Source organism: Pelobates fuscus, chromosome 1, assembly GCF_036172605.1.
Source record: "Pelobates fuscus isolate aPelFus1 chromosome 1, aPelFus1.pri, whole genome shotgun sequence".
Classification (NCBI taxonomy): Eukaryota; Metazoa; Chordata; class Amphibia; order Anura; family Pelobatidae; genus Pelobates; species Pelobates fuscus.
In genome coordinates this window covers 38,228,472-38,250,741 of record NC_086317.1, presented here as the reverse complement: position 1 = coordinate 38,250,741, position 22,270 = coordinate 38,228,472, and the positions used below count along the sequence as shown (strand labels likewise).

At 40.2% G+C, this 22,270-nt stretch overlaps 1 protein-coding gene across 2 annotated transcripts in view; it reads right to left on the bottom strand.

Moving 5' to 3' along the window:
- The window catches only part of TIAM1 (TIAM Rac1 associated GEF 1), a 277,233-nt gene that overhangs the window by 199,064 nt on the left and 55,899 nt on the right, over window positions 1–22,270 (bottom strand). Inside the window, exon 1 of one of the 2 annotated variants that reach the window (XM_063447957.1) lies at window positions 17,151–17,172. The exons of the other annotated variant lie outside the window; for it this stretch is intronic. The gene's annotated coding sequence lies outside the window, so the exon portion shown is untranslated. Of the gene's footprint in view, window positions 1–17,150; window positions 17,173–22,270 lie in introns of those variants that run through there. 2 annotated transcript variants of the gene reach the window in all.

The following is a 22,270-nucleotide window of genomic DNA, read 5'->3' as shown; positions in this document are numbered from 1 at the left end:
CGCTACCACAATACTTGAAGAACATGTGCGCCGCCATTGCACCGCAGCTAGAGGCCTCAGCATGGGCGCTAGACAGAGTCCACAGACTCCCCAGGCCAGCTAGATTCCCGGCAGATACACCTAAGGACGTGATAGCCCGCTTCCATTACTATACATCAAAAGAAACTATCCTCACTTCTACAAGAAAAATGGAACATCTGCCAGACCCCTTTCAAGACATCAGCATCTACGCCGACCTGTCTGCGGCAACCATGGCAAAACGCAGAGAGTTCATCAATGTCACCAAAACACTGCGAAATCATCAAATACCGTACATACCGTATATGTACATACCGTATATATACCGTATCCAACCAAATTGCTGATATGGTACAAAGGCAGAACTGAAGCGATCTTGGAAGCAGAAGTCGGTATGGCGAAACTTAAAGAATGGGGCCTACACCACAACATGGGCCGCAGCTCCCCGCAGAAAACGCAACCGAAAAAGATGAGGACCGAATGGACCATGATAGGCTCCCCTATGAAATCGAACTCGCAAAATGCGGACTGAATCATTAGGTTCACCACAACTCGCCGGACCCGCTGAATCCACTTAAGTATCACCTCTTATGTTTGCTTGATGTTGCCCTAAATGAACAATGCCAATGTTAGGCAACTGTGTTACTGGATTTCATGCTGCACATATGTCCACACTTGCTGGTACTATCGTTGCTTGTTTTATCTAACATTACGGTGTCTAACGCTACCACTAAGGTACCGAAACAAAAATTGAGGTGATTAACAGCCGCTCTGACATCTATGCCACGCACCCTACTGCAGGCCCTAATAACTAACCTCACATAGCTAAAATGTGTATAACACGACTTATGACAGTATCGTACTGTACCATGCTTTTAGCACTATGTACAGAAATACGCGCGCATAAACATTCACAAAGCCCTTAAAGCAAATACTCCTCAGCAGTGGTAATACCAACTGTCCCAACTGGACACAGGTCCAGCCCTAATTACAGATAACGGTATGCGCACAAAACCCTTGAGATGGCCTACACTCCATCTGTATCCGCAAATAACTGTTAACAGCCGTATAAGGCTTTAATGCATATACAATTGGGCGTAACATAGATGCCAGGTTCTTTTATAAATAAATCCCAGCTATATAGGCAGCATGTCATGCAAGGTATAGCCGGTTACTAAGCAGCTTGACCTATGCAGGAATATTGTGTAAAGCTACTTATTTATTTTTTATTGTTATTGGTGTTTTTTAGCATTAATTTGTTTTTTTTTTCTTATTATTAATGTTTTACCATATGCTTCTGCTAGTTATAACAAATGTTATGTATGATTCACACGTACACATACCACATTAAATTCCCTCACAAAATAATAGTGGGGGATGTAACACAACAAAGTCACCCAATCCCCAGTTGACGACTATACAATACCTCAGGGTATGCAACATTTACTAGTGGTCGGTGGACTATCCACGAGATGACACATGGTTACTTATCTCAGAGGGTACGCCACACCTTTATAAAACTAAGGAGGCTCGATAGCACCGCTTCTTCACACATACTTGTCGGTGGTCACTCTCACACCACCCCCCATTGCCCACATGATGAGAGGAGATATCTTCCATCTGAGGCACAATCTACCCCTGCACTGTATGCAGGTTAGTTTCAGTTTCCCCCTCCCGAATTTCACCCCTGTCCCCACCCCCCAGCTCTTACGTCATATGTATCGCTTAAACGTTATGGGTAACACTATGTCTCACCCCCGTGACACATTTGCAACATATATGCATAACTTGCAACCCCAGCCTAAATGCCAAAGCTATACCGGTACCAATGTAATGAGTGGAGCAGGGTTCATGATACACTATGTACGCCCTCATAAAGTACAACAAACAAACTTAAACAACACCAGGGACAAGGAGATGGTGAACCGTATACAAGCTAACCCTAACCACACCCACTATGACAGACACAACATTTAAAATATTCTCCTTGAATGTGAAAGGATTAAATAGCCCTCATAAGCAACGTCTGGCAGTCCAATCCATGCATACGTCAAAGGCTGTTGTATGCCTCCAGGAAACCCATTTTTGTATCCGCAACCCTCCCCGTCTCAGCTCACCTCACTACCCTCAAGCATTCCATGCATACTCCCCCCACAAATCTAGGGGAGTAGCTGTTTTCTTCCACCGAGATTGGGTATTCCAGGAAACCAAATCTTATGCAGACCCATCAGGTAGACTCCTGATCTTGGTTGGAAGCCTTAACGGTATGCAGGTTACCATTGCATCCATATATGTACCAAACAAAGCCCAAATTTCCTTCATTCGTAAAGCCATGAAACACAGACTCCATGAAACAAGGTCACACAATAATATGCGGGGACTTTAACTGCACCCTAGATCCAGACCTAGATATTAAAAGGGAACATAACAAACGTCCCACTTCATGTGCTGTCTCCAATTGCACTGAATTTAGCAAAATCCTATTCGCTAATAATCTTTACGATACCTGGAGAACTGCGTATCCTAAAGAAAAAGACTACACATATCTATCACAAGTGCACAATACTTATACGAGGATCAATATGTGCCTGGTGGATAAGGCCACTTTGGCTAATGTTGACGGGGTGCAGATCGGTCAGCGTGCATGGTCGGATCATGCGCCATTGTGCATCACCTTCCGAACCCTGTACCAAGCGAGGGGCAGAGGGAAATGGAGACTCAATGAGAGCCTACTCGACAACCAGCAGGTTCTTGATACGATCACAAGGGAAGCAACAAACTACTTTTTAAATAACGAGACTGACCTCATCCCTATTCAAACCGTATGGACAGCCCATAAAGCAGTCATGCGAGGAATATTCATTAGAGAAGGGTCGACACAAAAAAAAACGTGTCACTGGAACCAGTCATACACTTCAATTAAACCTAAGAGCTTTAGAGGCCTTAAATAAAACAAACCCAACCAAAAGTGTCACTGCACAAATAGCCGACATCCAGAAAAAACTACAAGCCCTAGACCTAGTGACCACGGAATGGTGGCTACGAACTCTAAAACTTAAACACTACACATATGGTAATAAAGCGGGCAGAGTGCTAGCTAACAGACTTAAAACTAAACAGTTACAATCCAAAATCCCATACATAGATTCCCCTACCAAAGGTAAACTATACAACCCCCTAGATATTGTGAATGAGCTCTCTTTGTACTATAATAAATTATATAATCTGAAAACCGATCCCAACACTCCGCAACCAAATGCCACACACATAGAAGCTTTCTTGAACAATGCACCCTTGCCCCGACTAACGCAGCAAGCAAGTGCACAATTGGATGACCCATTCACTGAAGAAGAAATACGACAGGCCATAAAATCCTTGCCCAAACACAAAGCCCCGGGGACGGGTTATCTAACTATTACTACCATAAAGCGGCGGATATACTTATACCCCATTTAACCAATCTCTTTAACGCTATTAAACAATCTGGAGACCTCCCTCAGGAGATGCAAGAAGCCCATGTGGTCACCCAACCCAAACCAGGTAAACCACCTACGCAATGTGAAAATCTCAGACCCATCTCTCTTTTAAATGCAGATATCAAACTCTATGCTAAGCTTTGGGCAACCAGACTGAAGGCACATCTGCCAGCCCTGATTTCAGAGGAGCAGGCAGGATTTGTCCCCGGTAGACAGGCGGGTGACAACACTAGGCACTTCATTAACCTGATTAACTGGGCTAAAGTTAGCCGACAAGCTGGCATAGTGCTGGCTCTAGACGCCGAAAAGGCGTTCGATCGCCTGGGCTGGGACTATATGTGCACTACACTACTAAAAATGGGCCTCACGGAACAGACCCTAAAGGGTATAATGGCCCTATATAAATCCCCGTCAGCAAAAGTATTCAACTCAGGCTTCCTCTCTGAATCATTTCATATTAGCAATGGCACGCGCCAAGGCTGCCCGTTATCCCCTCTTCTGTTTATACTCTGCTTAGAGCCGCTCATCCTACACATCAAACACCACCAAGAAATAGAGGGCATCAACACCCCAGTAGGAACACAGAAATTAGCGCTCTTTGCTGACGATGTGCTCCTGTTCCTCAAAAATCCGACAAAATCTATCCCGTCCCTGATGGAGCTCCTCATGCTATATGGACGCGTATCATACAATAAAAATAACCCCAAAAAAACACAGGCACTTTCAATAGGTATACCTGCACACACAATCCAACATCTCAAATCGCAGCACCCCTTTGATTGGAGGAAAACTTCTCTAAAATACTTGGGGATAAACCTGACCAAATCGACCTCACAATTAGTTCGAGAAAACCATACCCCGCTTATAGGTAAATTGCGAGAAAAACTGGATAGCTGGCAAAACCTAGAGATCTCATGGCTAGGTAGGATAAATACCATTAAGATGATGGCGCTTCCCCATGTCTTATACCTGTTCCGAACTGTGCCCATTGCTTTAGGAGACAAACTGTTACGCGCATTTCAAACTCTATTTAATACATACATTTGGAAAAGGAAACCTCCGAGAATAGCTAACAGGCTTACATGGCTTCCACCTACCAAAGGGGGGTTGGGAATGCCAAACATTAGAGCTTATTATAGAGCAGCAGCCTTGACCCACGGCCTCGATATACTTTCCCGCCCTATACCACCTATATGGGTACATTTGGAAAATGCATGTTTACGCAAATACACATTAAACTCATTGCTGACTTCGTTTACAAAATGGGATAACAAAAATGGTAGACCTCTGATGTGCACGAGATTCCTAATAGACAGCTGGAGGAAATGGGCGAGAAACCTCACAGGCACACATAACATCCTATACTTTGCCCCCATTCAAACGATCTCGGAGCTCTCAGAGAGTTTACACTTAGACCCATGGATCCAAAAAGGTCTCACATCAATAACGCAGCTATACACAGAAAATGGTATTAAACTTTTCCCGGACCTTCAACAGGAATTTAAGCTATCCCCCAGAGATTTATATACCTATCTTAGGCTCAAACATATCCTTCACTCGTTACAAATTAAACAGGATGATGTTTCCCATCTTACGCAATTCGGACTATGCTGTATAGGCAAGCGACCATATGTGAAACACCTATCCCTCTGCTATAGAGCACTAAATGACACAGACCCTCTAAACACACACAAGTACATGGAACAATGGGAAAAAGACATGCACATTAGTGTTCCCGCTCCGACCTGGCTACAAGCCATGCAAACAACAAAAAAATCATCCCATAGTTTGTCTCACTGGGAAGCATATAATAAATTGTTGATGCGATGGTACTTCGTACCATCCAGGTTAACGACCATGTACCCATCTATTCCACACACCTGTTGGAGATGCGAACTACACAAGGGCAACATTCTACACATATTCTGGGAATGCCCACGTCTGGAGAAGTTTTGGCACACAATACAAAAAGCAGTAAAGCTAATAGCGTCCCATGCAATACCATTTACGCCAGAATGTTACCTGCTACACTTAGCCCCGGAGCTGTTCTCTGACGAGAACAATCATGTCCTGATAAATATACTGACAGCGGCGAAAACTAGCATAGCCGCACATTGGCGAACCAAGAACGCCCCATCCATCAAGGAGGTGTGGAATAGACTCGAGACTATTGCAGAGTTTGAGCAAATGGCATATAGATTGAGTGGTCAACCGCATACATACGCTAAAAAATGGGCGAAATGGCAAACCCATAGTGCAGACATTACACGATTATCGTGTCCTGACGAAATCGGAACAGTAAATACACATAAACAGGTATCCAGTAAGACCCAATAACCCAGCAACGCGCTGGCACCACCCATCCTGCAATCAGACAACAACTTCTACACACATGGCAAGTTCCATGTCACGTGGGAGAGTGCCAGGGTACATGCTTATATACAACCTTAACTCAGTATATGCATAAAGTGTCACCATAACAGTGGAGGGACGCAAGGTCATGCACTAAGCAACACCAATGTACATATGATGTTCACTTACCATTACCATTCCAGTAATATAATACATGCACAAGTGCCTTTGTATGATGCCTATGTATCGCATATACTTCTGCTGTACCATCTATGTACGCTTTTGCATGCATATGAACGTGTTTCCCCCCCCCCCCCCCCCCCCCCTTTTTCCTTTCTGTATCCCAATCCTATTTTTCTTCTGAAAATCAATAAAAAGTATACATGGGAAAAAAAATGCCAGTTGCCACAACTCTGACATTTTTCTAGTTTACCTAAATAATTTGCCATTTGGCTTATCCCTCCTGGAACATCAACCCTGTTACATATCTTAGTATCATCAGCAAAAAGACCTTACCATCAAGACCTTCTGCAATATTACTAATAAAAACATTAAAGAGAATGGGTCCAAGTACAGATCCCTGAGGTACCCCACTGGTGACAAGCCCAAGCTTCAAATATACTCCATTGACTACAACCCTCCACTGCCTTAGCCATTCAACAATATTGGAATCCAGTTGTTATAGTGCTTCGAGTGATCCTTTAAGTAAATTGAATAATAAATAAATAGATAAATCATAACAATGAGAGTTAACATTGTATTGCTACTCATTCTATTAAAAAAAAAAAAAAGTTCACTTTTGACATTTCAGTAGTATTTACCCTTCAAATTCTAGTTGATGATATCTCGTTTGTTTTGACAACAATAAGATATGAAAGACTATCACTACGATGGTTACACCAGCTTTTTTTCATAACTCAGTTACACAGTATTTCTTTCTTTGATGTGTTTCTGTTAGCAGATAAAACGTACAGAAAAAGGTATTCGTAAGAAAGAAAAAAAATAAACATGTCAATAAATAACACATATATATCTCTTGAGGGAGAACATTTATATCTATTAACTTTAGAGAATCCTAACAATATAGAAATTCCAAAACATTATTTGAAGAAGTTCCATCGTTGCCTGATCACAGACATGAAAGTTTTCATTTAAAATTTCTAAGAGGATTAGCGAAAATTAAATCCTAGAGGGAGACACTTGGCCTTTAACCAGCACGTATCACATGATGTCTCACTTTCACCAAATGATTTTGTGACATTAGGGAAGACGAGTGAGTAATTAATTCCGTATGATACAAGAAGAACCCATAGTAGGGATTAGGAGTCTGGACAATGCCAGTCATAAGAATGTCCCAGTTAAAACACTATGATAGCTATGTGTTGGGGGAGAGGATAAGTATTTAGCGATATTTTTATTTATTTTTTAAATCTATATATGTTTTTCTTTTGAACTTACTAGTGATTTATGTGGGCCTCAATTTTAATATTTATTTTGGATGAGCTTTTCAAACGATCGAATATTTTTGGATAAACTTTTAAAAATGACTTAATAGTTCAAATAATATGTTAATATGTAGAAAGAGATAATTTTAGAAGTGTATCCAAATATTAAATCACTTTGAAATCTTATCCAAAAATATTAAAATTGAGGCCACAACAGGGGTGGGGTGATGTTTATCTTCTAGTAAAGCTACTTTTCGGCTGTAGAATTATACTAAGTTGGTATTTAAAACAAAAAAAAGATATATATAAACATTTAACTAGAACGTGTAAAATGATCTATCTTTTAACCAGATTAAAAAAAACAATTAGGAACATGTTTAACTTTTTTTCCCCTTTTCACACATGCTGTAGTTGCTGTGATGTCTAGGAAACGTCCTGTGTTTAGCGCGTCACTGTCCAAGAGTCATGGAGAATTTACGCACTACTCGGGGATGTGGTTTGGAGAGGAGGAAGGTTTTTAAGGAAAATCACAAAAATTTAGAGTATGGCCAATGCTGTATAATGCATGAAGAGATTTTATGGTTTAAAAAGTAAACATTAGAAGTGGCTTTGTCACCTTCTGAGATCTTGGCATATTTTGCAAAGACCTCAGATTGTGACGGCTTTGTTTGAATTACGGTGATTACAGAGTGGCAGAGGAAGGTAATTTTTACTTCCCTGAACCTGTCCCATGCGGCTGCCGCCATCTGCTTTGTGCAAGATCCTCTAGTGACACATGAGGGGGAAAGGGCTCTGTCTATGGAGAATCCCGCTATCTCGCGAGACTACAGCGCTGAAGTAAGCTTCTGCTTGATGAAGAGCCAGACGTTTACTTTAACGCTGTACTCTCGCGAGATAACAGGATTCTCCATAGACTGAGCCTTTTTACCCTGTTGAGTCATTAGGGACAGCGGAGGGCTTGGCAAACCTTGACAGAGATAGCTCAGCTACTTTGTCTTGTGATATCTTTTGTCTGTGTTGGAATCTCAGTGAAATTCCAACACAATCTTTATGAACATTTTATAAAGATTTTCTCCTTATGAAATGCTCATTTTCTTTGTTTTTGTTTTGTTTTTTATTTGGGGGTTGGAGGCGAGAGGAATAACAGAGCGGTGATCCAATCAATGTCTAATCCAATCACAGTGCTGAAGTCTAAATGAGCAGCAAAATCACTGATTAAATGGAATTTCCCGGTCTCCTGAGACTACAATCCTTCGAGGAGATGTATAGCTACAGACATATCCCAGCACTGGAAGCAAAGAAACGTGGACGCAATGAGCAATTACTGTAGATGGCAAACTTCTACCTTCAAATTGCCAAAGGAGTCTAAAGTAAACATTTTATTTTGATTCTTTATAATTTTTTATTTTAAATCATGTTAATTTTGCACGTTATGGAGACCCATTGAAGATAGGGAGACAATCCCGGGTTATGAAACTTTACACTAAACTGTAACCCTTTATGAGCCAGAGCACTCAAAGGGTTACTGATGCTATTAATAGACTCATTCATGACCAGTACTCGGCTCATTGAGCTTTATAAGTATCCAGTATGGTTCTAAGCTAGGACGCCCTCAAAACGAGAAAAACTCTGAGCATTCCTATTTCTAATTCTGGCAAAGGAACAAAAGAAAGCACTTATTAGATTGACATCTGTGAAACACTAAATTTTAATTTTAAATTAAATTGGGAAAACTTGCTTATTTTGCAAACATTATTTTGCATACATTTTGGTTTTCATTACCGTTACAATTCTAGCAAGTTAAATCTTTACAATTACTTTCCATAAGTATTTTGCCTTTATTGATCTTTAAAATGTTCCCTTATTCCTACTGTCACTTTTTCCCCCCACCCCCCAAAACTCCCCCCCATTCCCTTCAATAAAATACTTTCATCTTCACCAAAAGTAGTCTTCATGAAAACATTGCTCTCCTCTGCTGAATTCTTGCTGACCCCTCTAAAGTGCAAGTTAAAGAGATTACATTAATCCTTCTTCCTACAGAGGAGAAATGTAAAGGCATGTGACTTCTTTAAAATTTAAAATTGAGGTTACCCACGCCAAACCGAAAACACGACAAATACAGTACATTTGCCTCAATCATTATGCCTTGGGTCTGACTTCCACTTTATTAAGAGTTTAAATGAAAGATTATGTTAATTCAAACCCACAGAGAAATCACACAGTAATTCAGGATAGGAAAGTGTGTGAGAGTTAACAGGCAGACATATCTCCAACCTGGCATATTTTGAGAACTCTGTTTTGTTATCTCAGAACTGGAGAAACAAGAAAAAAAAAAAAAAATATATATATATATATATATATATATATATATATATATATATATATTTGTAAAATCTATAAATGCTCAGTACCAGAGCGTCATTCAATACTCTCACCCCGTATAAGGTCACAATAGGGCTCCGCTGTCCATGCAAGTAGGCTTTTGCAGTATTGAACATGTACGTCCCTGGTAGGACTAACATGCTTTTTGTACTGGGGCATCTAGTAATACACACTGAAGAATTAAATCTAGATGGGCTTGACCAGAGAATGGACATGCAAGTACTCATAGTCCATTTTTACACGTGGTTTATACTATAAATATCATTTTTCTTTTGATGCAACCTTTATCTTAGTTATTATCATTTAGAACTTGTGGGGTTTAAAAGGGAGCCTCATATCTTCAGGTGTGCTCCCCCCCAATTTTGTTTTTATTGATCACTGTGTGCTGATCCATTGTCTTCTCAGAAATTCTGTGAATACTAGAACAAATATCACTGAGAAGCAAGAACTACACCTAGACAATCACAGGGATTTGGAGCGTTATTTGTTATGTGCTTAAATGTACTGGATTTTTTCCCCTCTATTTTTATAACTAAAGTAGTCCATCGTTAATGTCAAAAATTATGTCAGAAGGGATTTTGGCAACAAATTAATCAAATCACAGTGATGGGCACACCACGGCCCCTGATGTCTCTGGGTGATTAGTAAGATTTGTTTAAAGTGGAGGACTGGGAACTCTTGGGGAGCAAGAATTAATTATAGTTTACCACTATGTCTTTGAACGCAAAAAAAGGGACTACTCAAAGTTTGAATCCTCAAAGTTAATATTTAAAATAAACTTTTTAAAAAGGATGGGTGGCAGGCATTCGTCAGAAAGATTTCTGAATGCCTGGCATATAACTGGAACTAAAATGTTCCTTACCCTTAAAAAGTTGGAACAGAAGGATCCAAACATATCAAAGGAATATGAACAGTAAAAATTTATGTATTTTTAATAGCACAGAGATACAAAATGTCATGCTGCAGTTTAGACATACATTCTACAAACGGTGGACTGGACATCATTGTATCCAAGGGACCCACTGTCTAAGCCATGCATGCCAACATATGTCCAACCCATCTACCAAAAAGAAGAAACATATTTTTTCATTTGCCGCAGTGGCTTTAATGAAGTTGCGATTTCTTTCTCTATGACTGCGTTATTGTGCCTACGCAGGCAGTATATTTTCCATGGCTTCCAACATTCAGTTATATCCTGCTTTAACAGACGATGGTCACACAGAAAGCAGCTCTTTGTTAGTCCGGTATACGAGGTGCACTGTGAAAGAGTGTGGAATAAAAAGTAAGTGTGTTCCCTGAAGGTGTTACAAAATAAATTTATACTTCTATATACATCTGTCCGGCTCCACTACGCAACAAAATTAGCTTTATGCATCTTGACGATAGACGAGAGCAGAAAGAAAAAAATCCAAGGTTTTCAGTTTCTGGTCCCTTCAGGAGCTGAAAGGAGTTTTATTAAAACACTTGGTAAATAAGGGCATGCCAATTAATCCCAATAATAAGACCACACTGTTTCTTTAAATCCCTCACAAATAATAAAGATCTCATTCAAAGACGGGCTCAGACATAAAATAAAGCAACTTTTGTTTCTCGAGTTGACTCTAAAAAATATGAATGTAACACTTCATTTAGGATTCAAACAGCTGGTGGAAACAGTTGGAGCAATAATAAGTGGAATATCCACCCTGGTGTTTAACCGTGCAAACCAGGTACAATGAAAGCTAACAGCAGAATTTGTCACCCAGTCCCAGTGACCAAGTTCTAAACTGGAGTATCAGAGTATCTAATAAATGATCTGGAATTAAGAATGTAGAAGCAGCAAAAAAAAAAAAAGTTGGCCACGCTTTATCCCATGTCTGTGAAACAGCAGGAAACGGCAATGAGATGAAGTGGTCTCGGTGCCTCTAGTGTCCCTTTAAAAATCAGGTCTTTCTTCACTATTTAACATAGCAGCACAATAATATTTGCTATTTTGGTTTAAGACAGTTAGGACACATATAACCATTTACTTATGTAGATCCATGGATTATTATCTTAGAGCATAATAAACCGTTTAAATTTACTGCTATACCAATGTTTCTGTATAGGTGCCTTGCAAATCCTAAAAGTAAAACCGCTATGTTTCCATGCTGCCGTAGAAGTTTATAAAGCCAGGAGATTCAAGGTAGCCTCTGTATTAGTGATAAAGCTCCTGGCTATACATTATTAGCCCGATCAGTTCCGTACCAAGAAGGACTGTCGCATTAAGTCTTCATCACAGCTACCATGAGGCTCACGAAAGCGCAAGAGTTTCCTCTGTCTAATGAAAAATGTGTTTTGCAAGAGAACTTCGTCAAGCCTTAAATCCTGCGCCGAGTCTCTCTCCGCACAAGATTCGGTTTTACAATGCAACGCAGCTTAATAAATAAAAGTTTACATCAATTATCGGCAAGACTGCGTTAGGCCCAGGCTGCTTTGGCACTGCTCACCATATAAGTGATGTATGGTATGTCAAATATGAAATGTGCCAGTTATGTTAGAAGACAATTTGGAGTCACCTTAACCCCTTAAGGACACATGACATGTGTGCCATGTCATGATTCCCTTTTATTCCAGAAGTTTGATCCTTAAGGGGTTAAACAGGATTAAATTTGGTCTATAAACCAAATTCTAGTAAATAGACGACTTTGCTCATTATAGAATTTTTCTTTTTTTTAGGGGGGGGGGGGCGGGAGAATACATCTTTAGTTTTTACTGCTATGCCGTCGGCACAACAGTAAAGGCAAACAATTAGGGAGGCAGAGAGTGACTGATGACCATAAATTAAACCCCCTACATCAAAGCTTATAAAAGAGTATTTTCAGAGAATAACTATGATGACAAATGTACTTCTCGCAAGTATTGCAACCGTATGCCACAAGCAGCGAGCATGCGCACACATGGAATTGTGTGGTACCACTAGCGGAAATCACTCAACTTCGACTCAACTTCGACAGTCCTCTTAAAAGCTTGCAATGACATCCAAATTGGCATGGAACAAGGAGACCTAACTGGAGCCGTTTTCCTTGATTTTGCAAAATCGTAAAAGCTCAGGCATTGGTGATCGTCCACTAACCTGGTTTTGATTGTATGTATGTACCGATTGCAATATGTGGCCATTTCTGATAGAGCTTCCCTCTCTCTTTCAGTCACGTGTGGTGTTCCCCAAGGCTCCATACTCGGCCCCCTTCTATTCACATTATTTATAAATGATCTGCCTAACGTCTGCAAATCCTCAACTGTACACATGTATGCAGACGACACTAATCTACGCTAGTAAACCCAAGCTACCGCAGCTTGAGGCTGTGCTCCAAAACCAATTCGCAGACGTAGAAAAGTGAATAGCGGATAACAAACTCTTCCTAAACACTGACAAAACTGTTAGAATGATCTTTGGAACTGTACCTAAATTACATAAGCTACAAAATCAACAATTGTGTATCAGAACAAATTCAAATAGCACACTGACAACAGTCTGCTCATTTAACTATCTAGGTATGTTGCTAGACCCCAACCTATCCTTTGGCCTTCACATTGAAAAAATCTCTTCAAATCTTTACCCAAAACTAGGAGCCCTGTACAGAAACAAATCCTGCCTAAGTGTTATAGTAAGGAAACCGATGCCAATGCTGGTCCATGATTATGGGGATGTAGTGTATGCACCCACACCGCAAATCCACCTTACTACGTTATATAATTCGTTCTGCCGCTTTGTACTAGAATGTGATTACTTTACCCACCACTGTGACATGTTAAAAGTGCTAAACTGGCTTTCGCTGGAATCCCGACGCACGCTTCATCTTTCCAGCCTTGTGCTTAAGAGCTTTTTTGTGAAGCTCCCACCCTACCTGGGTAGAATGCTCTCCCCAGCTGTTCCCACCTCCTATAACCTCTGATCCAGTACTAACATACCGCAATACAAAAATAAAGTGGCTCGATCCTCCTTTTCCAACAGAGCACCGCAATTATGGAATAACCTCGGGGACACATTTAAAACTTAATTCAATCTGAAATCTTAAGAAATCTATGGCAATACACCTCAGCACAGAATGCACCTGTCATGGTTAAATATATTTATTGCCTGTTATGTATTAAATTTATGTATGTATGTATATATAGTTTGTATATTGTATCCTATTGTAACAATGCAATATTTTGTGGACAAAGACCCAGGACATACTTGAAAACGAGAGAAATCTCAATGTATCCATCCTGGTAAACATTTTTATAAATAAATAAATTTGTAGATAGAATGGATAGTGTAGTGCACCAACTGCTGTCTATGATGTCAACTTCAGGCTATATGTAACTTAATCTATAAAATTAGCGGAGTATTTTGCTCCCACATTATACAGATTGATTCTATATCTCTCTGAAGGTGATCTTAAAATCCACACGATTTGTGGAGCGCAGTTTCAGTTTAAATCCCTGCTTCAATACAGGTAGCTCCAACGAGACCTTTCAACTCTATCAAGCTGGTGCTCCCATGAGAATGTGGACTGCTTTCATAGGCTACCAAGGAGGGTTAATATTTTTCAAGGCAGTCAAAGGTCAGTTGGATAATTGAAATTTGTAGACACCGTAATCCAAACAGCAGAACAACAGAGAATGTATCTGCCGGCAAAATGTAGCCTTTCTAAAGAACAGCAAAGCAATTCTACAGCATTCCAAGTAATAGCCTAATGAAAAGATTCACCTCCACTATCTAGTAAAAAAGAGTAAATGAAAGTGAAGGCAGGTGGTCTGGGAATATACAGGTAAAGCATTTGTTATTAAATAATATAGTTTTAAGATAAAAGAACAAAAACATAATGCTACACTTTCCATTGTTGGGGAAATACAGTTGAGTTGAACTACCTTTTTCCTCCCAAGAAGGCCTTAAAGCATCACTTAAAATGTGCTCCAAAATCAAGAATGCTTTGAATATATATAAAAAAATAAAAAAAAATAAAAAAAATTGATTTTAGAATTTGCTTTTTTCCAATCAATATTTCAAGGAACACTCAAAGCACCATAACCACTAGCACTACCATAACCACTATACTCAATGTAAGGAGTCAAGCTATTTAGTACCCTCTGCCTTCAGAGCAGAAAGCTTCCATTAGCCAAGCGCTGCAGTACAGTGCTGGAAGCGTCAATGAAGATAGGTTCCGTAGTGGTTATTGTATTTGAAGTGTTCCATTACCATTTTATTTAGTTAAAAAAAAAATAAGCAAAAGGAGGCCTATACCTTCACTAATGTATCATTTAATCAACTCATTAAATTACTGATATTAATAGCAAACCTTTAGATTAGCGGATATACTTACCTGTAGATTAGATCCTCTTTAACATGTCCACAGGGCATCAACGCATATTTATTAAGAGAACGTATGATGCAGAAGTGTTTATAGGAATATTATTTGGGGATAAATAACAACGATGCCTATTGACACCATATTTATGGCAAGGAAAAGGACAGAAACCATTGGACAAGTTCTGAACTAAAACAAAACGAATCTGAGCAATAGGTTTGTTCCACCACAATGTAAGGTTTTATCTTGAAGTGCACCCATACATATTATATATTGTGTTTTTAAAGGACAGAAAGGTCTTTCATCTAATATCATATATGTGAGAATAACATTTTTAAAATGAAAGGGACACAAAAGAAATAAAAATACTAAAATCTCAAACGCTACACCAACCATACTCCTTACCCAATGCTTAAAGGACCACTCTAGTGCCAGGAAAACATACTCGTTTTCCTGGCACTAGAGTACCCTGAGGGTGCCCCCACCCTCAGGGACCCCCTCCCGCCGGGCTCTGGAGAGAGGAAGGGGTTAAACTTACCTCTTTTTCCAGCGCCAGGCGGGGAGCTTTCCTCCTCCTCTCCATCTTGATCGCGACGTCATCGGCTGAATGCGCATGCGCGGCAGGAGCCGCGCTCGCATTCAGCCGGTCGCATAGGAAAGCATTTACAATGCTTTCCTATGGACGCTTGCGTGCTCTCACTGTGATTTTCACAGTGAGAAGCACGCAAGCACCTCTAGCGGCTGTCAATGAGACAGCCACTAGAGGATTTGGAGGCTGGATTAACCCTCATTATAAACATAGCAGTTTCTCTGAAACTGCTATGTTTATAAAAAAAAAGGGTTAATCCTAGAGGTACCTGGCACCCAGACCACTTCATTAAGCTGAAGTCGTCTGGGTGCCTAGAGTGGTCCTTTAACACCAACACTAACTGTATCCCTACTGTAATCTCACCCTTAACCCTACACTATCCCTATAACTAAAACAGCATTAACCCTTACCTTACCCTGACCTAACAGCTAACCCTAACCTCAACCCTATCCTACTATTAATTCTAACCCTAACCTAAACCCTAACCCTACGTATATCAATTCTGATATTATAAAATGGGTTTCTTAGTTAAAGCAGCAGTGTGACCACCATCTACTGGCTGCTTTAAGAATTACATCACTGTAATGATGATTCTAGCCTGCTTCTCAGTCAATTACACGGTTATCGGTGCTGGGCAGCTGGCAAAGCCCAGTACCAGTCACAAACCGCTGGGGCCAGGCAGTAAGATCCAGCCAGGGTCTGTTTAGTTCATAGTGGGGAGAGGAGGGGGGGTGGGGGGGTTCCTTGAAGCAGCTTGCAAGCCACAAAAAAACACTTAGAATCCATCTGTCAACTTAGGGCCAATAAAAATGGCCGCAGCTGACTGAGTGGAGCCCCAGGTATCCTGTGTTAAGGATGCGTAGCGTCTCCACGGTCTGCATGGAGACACTGAACATTCCCCATAGAAATTCAACGCATCTCTGAGTTGATCATGGTTGGCGCCGTTCCAATAGCGTACTGAGAATTCTTTTCAAATCTTGCCATTTTTGCCTAAAATGTGAAAGTTACTTTGAATTCCTGAGAATTCCCACCTAAGTGAATAACTGACAGTTCTACATTTCCAACAGCTGTGGGACATCTGCTTCATCACCTCCCAGAAACCTTTGCCAGCCAAAAACACGACATATAGCTGGCAAGGGTTCATGGGAATTATAGTCCAATCTCAGCTAAATAGCCTTATGACACTTATTTATTTGATAAGCCTGGCACAAAGTTCCCTACAAGAATATATAAAGGTGTTTTTTTTTTACACTTTGGCAAAATAGAGAGGATTTTCCCAACCTAAACTCTATTTCTAAGTGAACTGAATTTCAACCCTGCATAAAACTCACCGGGAATATTCAATAACTGATTTTTTATTTTCTTTGATCATAAAAGTGAATTTTGAGGTGCTCGGGGTGATTTTTATCTGCTCAGAAAGCAAAGTAGGTTTTTATAGCATTTTTCATAGCCTATTAAATTAGGTGCAATTGGTAATGTTTAAAAGCCAGAGACAGATCGTTTTACGCATGCAAAAGGGAACCATATGCAATTTATACATTTTCATCTGCAATAACGTAAACAAAAAGTGTCCTACCCATTGTATGCACTCCATTAGATTAGATTACCCAGGATTCTATGCCACCTAAAAAAAAATAAAAAAAAATAACTGTTGACATCATAGTTGTACCGTACGCCTTTATATCTTCAACTATAACTATTGTAAAATGTTTACATGTTATTTCTGAAGTGTTTTGCAAAGATTTGTTACCGTAGATCACACAAGCTTAAAGAGGCCTACTAAGCACCATAACTACCATACCCCATTGAAACTATAAACCACAGCTCTTCTCACAACCACAGGCCGTCCTTTGTGCAGCCATACAGATTCATTGATCCTTGGACAGCAATGCTGGGTCTAGTAATATCCATCTATTATTACTGTCCATCATTGAATGAACTCACGATATTAATACAGAAGTATAATTTGTGCATTGTCCGTCCAACTGTGCAGATGGCATGCTACAGGTGGCAGGAAGACCCTGGTTTTGTCAGACCAATTCAACGGTTTCAAAAGCAGGGTACAGAGCCAACAGACCTATAGCACTATAAGCACTGTAAGGAGCAGTAGTGACACAAAGGCATCCGAACATGGCAGGCAATGGTAGGCTGTAAGCAATGGGGGAGTTCAACCTGGGATGGCATTTATAGACTAAGTTAGATTGAGAATGGCAATGTGGATGTGCACATCACTGAAGCGACTGATCTGGGTTTCAGGCGCCAGAAGAAACTAAGAAACTAAAAGAGTTTCATGAAAAAAATTAATAAAATAATAATTAGCAGTGAAAATAGCGCTTAAGTTCTAGATGCACCAAAACCACAACAAAATGCAGAAGTGGTTATGGTGCTTTGATTACTTCTTTAAGTGGTCTTGGTGGTGGGTTAATTTCGATCTTTAATTTTACTCCACAAAAGATACTTAAAGGAACATTTTTATAACAAGAAACAAGCTCTCCCTCATATCTTGGTAGTGTTACTCCTGTTTGACTGCTGTATGAAACAGGAAGTGGAGACAATCAAATATGGGGCACAATTACACCCAGAGGGAGCATGTAAATCGCCACATTCCACACAACAATAGCCATCAGAATGAGCAAGAACAAATGATATTCCTGATGAATCGCGATCATGCATAGGAACTTCAGCATATCTCTGCTTACAACTTCAACTGGCTGTGTCAGACTGACCTACATTTCTTTGCCAATGCTCATATGATACAATTAAAACCAACCAGACACATATCCAGTCGAGATATGCAATGACAGGAGGAATGTTACTGTCTGTATAGTTGTAATATGCCAATGTACTATTTAATTAAAATTATGCGAAAATAATGAAAATGGAAGAAAAAAAATGTAATTCTCACAAACCTACATGAAATAGATTTACTCTGAATAAAAGGAATATAATAAAATAAAAATATTAAAAAAAAAACAACAACAATTGAAACAAGTACAGTGATGTCAGACTCTACCACAATTTAGAGACAGGAACAGCACAGATAGTGTGCTCGGTAGGGATCGTTCGATATTACTTTTTAAGGGTCAATACCGATAATCGGTGGCTTTTCTGGCCGATCGCCAATAACTGGTACCAATATTCTATCAGTGGTGTATCAGAAGGGCAGTTCGCCCCGGGTGTCACATATCAGCAGATTATATCGACCAAACCGATAATAGCCGATTCCTAGTGGTCGGTATCCTAATGGCTAGTCCGCATGCGCGGCAATACTCTGCACTGCTCCAACCAGCATCTCCTCCTCATAGAAATGCATTGACTCAGCGCATCTCTGAGGGGTTAGTTCAGCAGTTAGTATTGTAGTTCTATGCAGAGCTCTATCTTTTCACAAAGTGATCGGTTATATATTTAAAAAAAAAAAAAAAAAAGGGAGCAAAAATGTAAATGGGGAGAAGTCAGACAATAAAATGTGTCTGCTGGCTGGTATAAACATAGAATGTGACGGCAGATAGGAACCATTCGGCCCATCTAGTCTGCCCAATGTTCTAAATACTCTCATTAGTCCCTGGCCTTGTCTTATAGTTAGGATAGCCTTATGCCTATCCCACGCATGCTTAAACTTCCTCACTGTGTTAACCTCTACCACTTCAGCTGGAAGGCTATTCCATGCATCCACTACCCTCTCCGTAAAGTAATACTTCCTGACATTATTTGTAAACCTTTGTCCCTCTAATTTAAGACGATGTCCTCTTGTTGTGGTAGTTTTTCTTTTAAATATAGTCTCCTCCTTTACTGTATTGATTCTCTTCATGTATTTAAATGTTTCTATCATATCCCCCCTGTCTCGTCTTTCCTCCAAGCTATACATGTTAAGATCCTTTAACCTTTCCTGGTAAGTTTTATAATGGCAATTACTCCTCTTTTAGCACGTTAAACACATTTTAGAACAGATCACCAATACATTTCTCCATGTTTCGATTTCTCTTCCTCCAATGCAATTTGTAAAGTGAACTATGAGCCTTGATTTATTATCTTTGGATAAAGTTTTAAAATTTCATATTTTGAAAAAATATATTTGATATTTATATAAGATACATTTTTAAAACAGTAATATTTTGAAAAAAATATTTTTAAACAGTGTACCCAAAATCATTAAAGCATTTGAAATTTTTGTCCACCAATATTGAAATCACAACCTACATTTTTAACATATATGTACAAGTAAACAGAGCAGCACATAAAAATAAAAAATTATACCACTAGGCCTAGGTATTTTCAATGTTTTATTCAAAGGAGTAATTTTCAGACAAGACAGTATTCCTTTAAAAGATTAAAGAGGAGGACATTAAAAAAAATATATATGGGGTGCGGGGCCTGACCGCCATGCTGACCAGTCGCAGGCCAGAGAGGCTCCGGATGACTTTGGTCCCAAATGGCACAAAACCTCAACATTAACACACTTTGAGTGACCAGAGACCGTCTTGAACACCCTGGCAGGAGCAGGAGCCACCGCAGTCCCTGAGATCGGGAGTTCCAGAGCCCCAGGGAGCGAAATGGGACTTTAGGGCCTGCGGCCCATTGGGGTGGAGAGCGGGACGGACGGCCGCCGTCCTGCTTGTGAACCTGGCCACCCTGCGACAGCCCTGGGATATGCCTTGCAGGCCCCGCTTCCCCCCCCATGGACCGGGGGGGTTATCCCGGTCCCCATCGGAGGGAAACACTGCCCTACATAGCTATGCGCTATGAGCCAGGGCACTAAAATGGCGGCGCCAGGATCCACAATGGCCGACGCAACCTCGCCGGTTTACATGCGGGACCACAGTGCTAAGCAATATCCCTACCCAAACAATCCTGCCATCCGACTACATGGCGAGCGGGCTGGGGCTGGAGGGTAGCATCAGCATAGGGGGCCCACGGAAGCTCCACTCACTCTGTCCAGTAACCCTGCTAAACCACTTACCCAAGCCGATACCACAGCAAAATCGATGACTCTCACCGCCCGCACACCACCAGGCACCGCTTGCCTACACCACGAGACTTTTATATACAATCTCCCATACCTCTTCACCCACTCAGGAGGGCTCAGACCAGACCCGAACCTACTGACTACACCATTTGCGGCAAGCCCAAGAGATGCACCGGGAGAGACATCGCTAGAACCTCAGCCTAGAAGGACACTAACACCGAGTCACGCGAACAGGCAATGGCCGACTATGTGTCCACTACCACCCACGAAGCATCGGATACTGAAATGTGCAGTGTGCAGATCACTGAACTTTTGAGCAGTCTGGGTGATGTTATACCTGTGGATCATTGCCTGGCCTTAGCATGTTTAATAAGTTTTATTAATCATTTTCTGTTTTTTTCTGTTTAACCACCTAAAAATTGCTAGCATTAAGGGCACCCTAAAAAAGAACGTTAACTAACCTTCACTCACGCATAACCTGCATTAGAAATGTTCGGCTCCAGCGCAGATTCACACTTATGATGAGCCTTAAAGATATACCTAACTTGTGATGCTGTAGATTAGGCCTGTCGTTAGAATATACAAGGCAGAGTGTATGTTGTGATGATTTAGACCAGACGTCATTGTATAAAATGCATGTCCCTCTCTTAAGCGTAGATAAACGTACCCAAACCAATATCGAGAAATTGAAACGATGACACTCAACATGAACACTAATCTTAAGCTACTGAACTACACGTGTATATAATTTACAATTACATCGATCACTCAAATGTTTATGCTTAATACGTTTACAATGTAAAAATGTTCCTAGCCTGTTTCATTCAAAAAAAAATGTGCTGTATATTTCTGCCATTACAATGTACATCATCGAAACGCCTGTAACCGCTGTTGTGGCGCCAAAGGCTACTCTGTTAAGTAATCCAATGCACAAGAAAAATAAAGAATTTAAAAAAAATAAATAAATAAAAATATATATATAAATCCTAATCACATTCCTTTCAAAAATAGGTTATAAAATCAGATGACAAACAAAATCAACTCCTGTTTAACAGAAATTAACACACATCCTAATTTAAACAGAACAATTAGCAAATTCATCTGATGACAAATTAAAGGGGCAGATGGGTAGATACACTCCCAAAGAAAATGTACGTGTAATTTATTTTGAAATCTCAGTTTGCAATAGCAGTATATCAGGCTGTATAACAGCTCATTGAGAAGTCTTTGCAAGGCAGACGATCCAGACAATTGCTTTTTGAGTTTAGCTCCACTGAGCTAACCAAACCAGGAAGTAACAGGACTGAGTGATTGACAGCAAAGGGGATGTAACCAGGTAGTTTATAAAATACTTTCTCTGGGAAATCAAAAACAGAGGACACACGCTTCACACAAAGCACTTGAGCAAGCTACAGTGCTTTAGGCGTTTGGTCTGTTCTTTTAAATGTTACATAGCTATGTACTTAAGTCTCTCATAATTACACATTTTAGGGAAGATTGGAAGATCCCCTTGTCTCTTTTAGTTAAAAGTACCCGAAGCGTTAAAAGCGTTTCGTATTCTATGGCACTAAAGTTTGTTTATTCTGTACAGTGTACTTAGCAAGATACTTGCTTTTACCTTCTCTGAATGGAGCCATTAAGTTTCAATCAGAAATCTGACAGTGGAATTTATATAGCAGCTGGCAGGGAGAGACACGAATTCACACAAAAAACACCTTAAATTGTTACTTAGT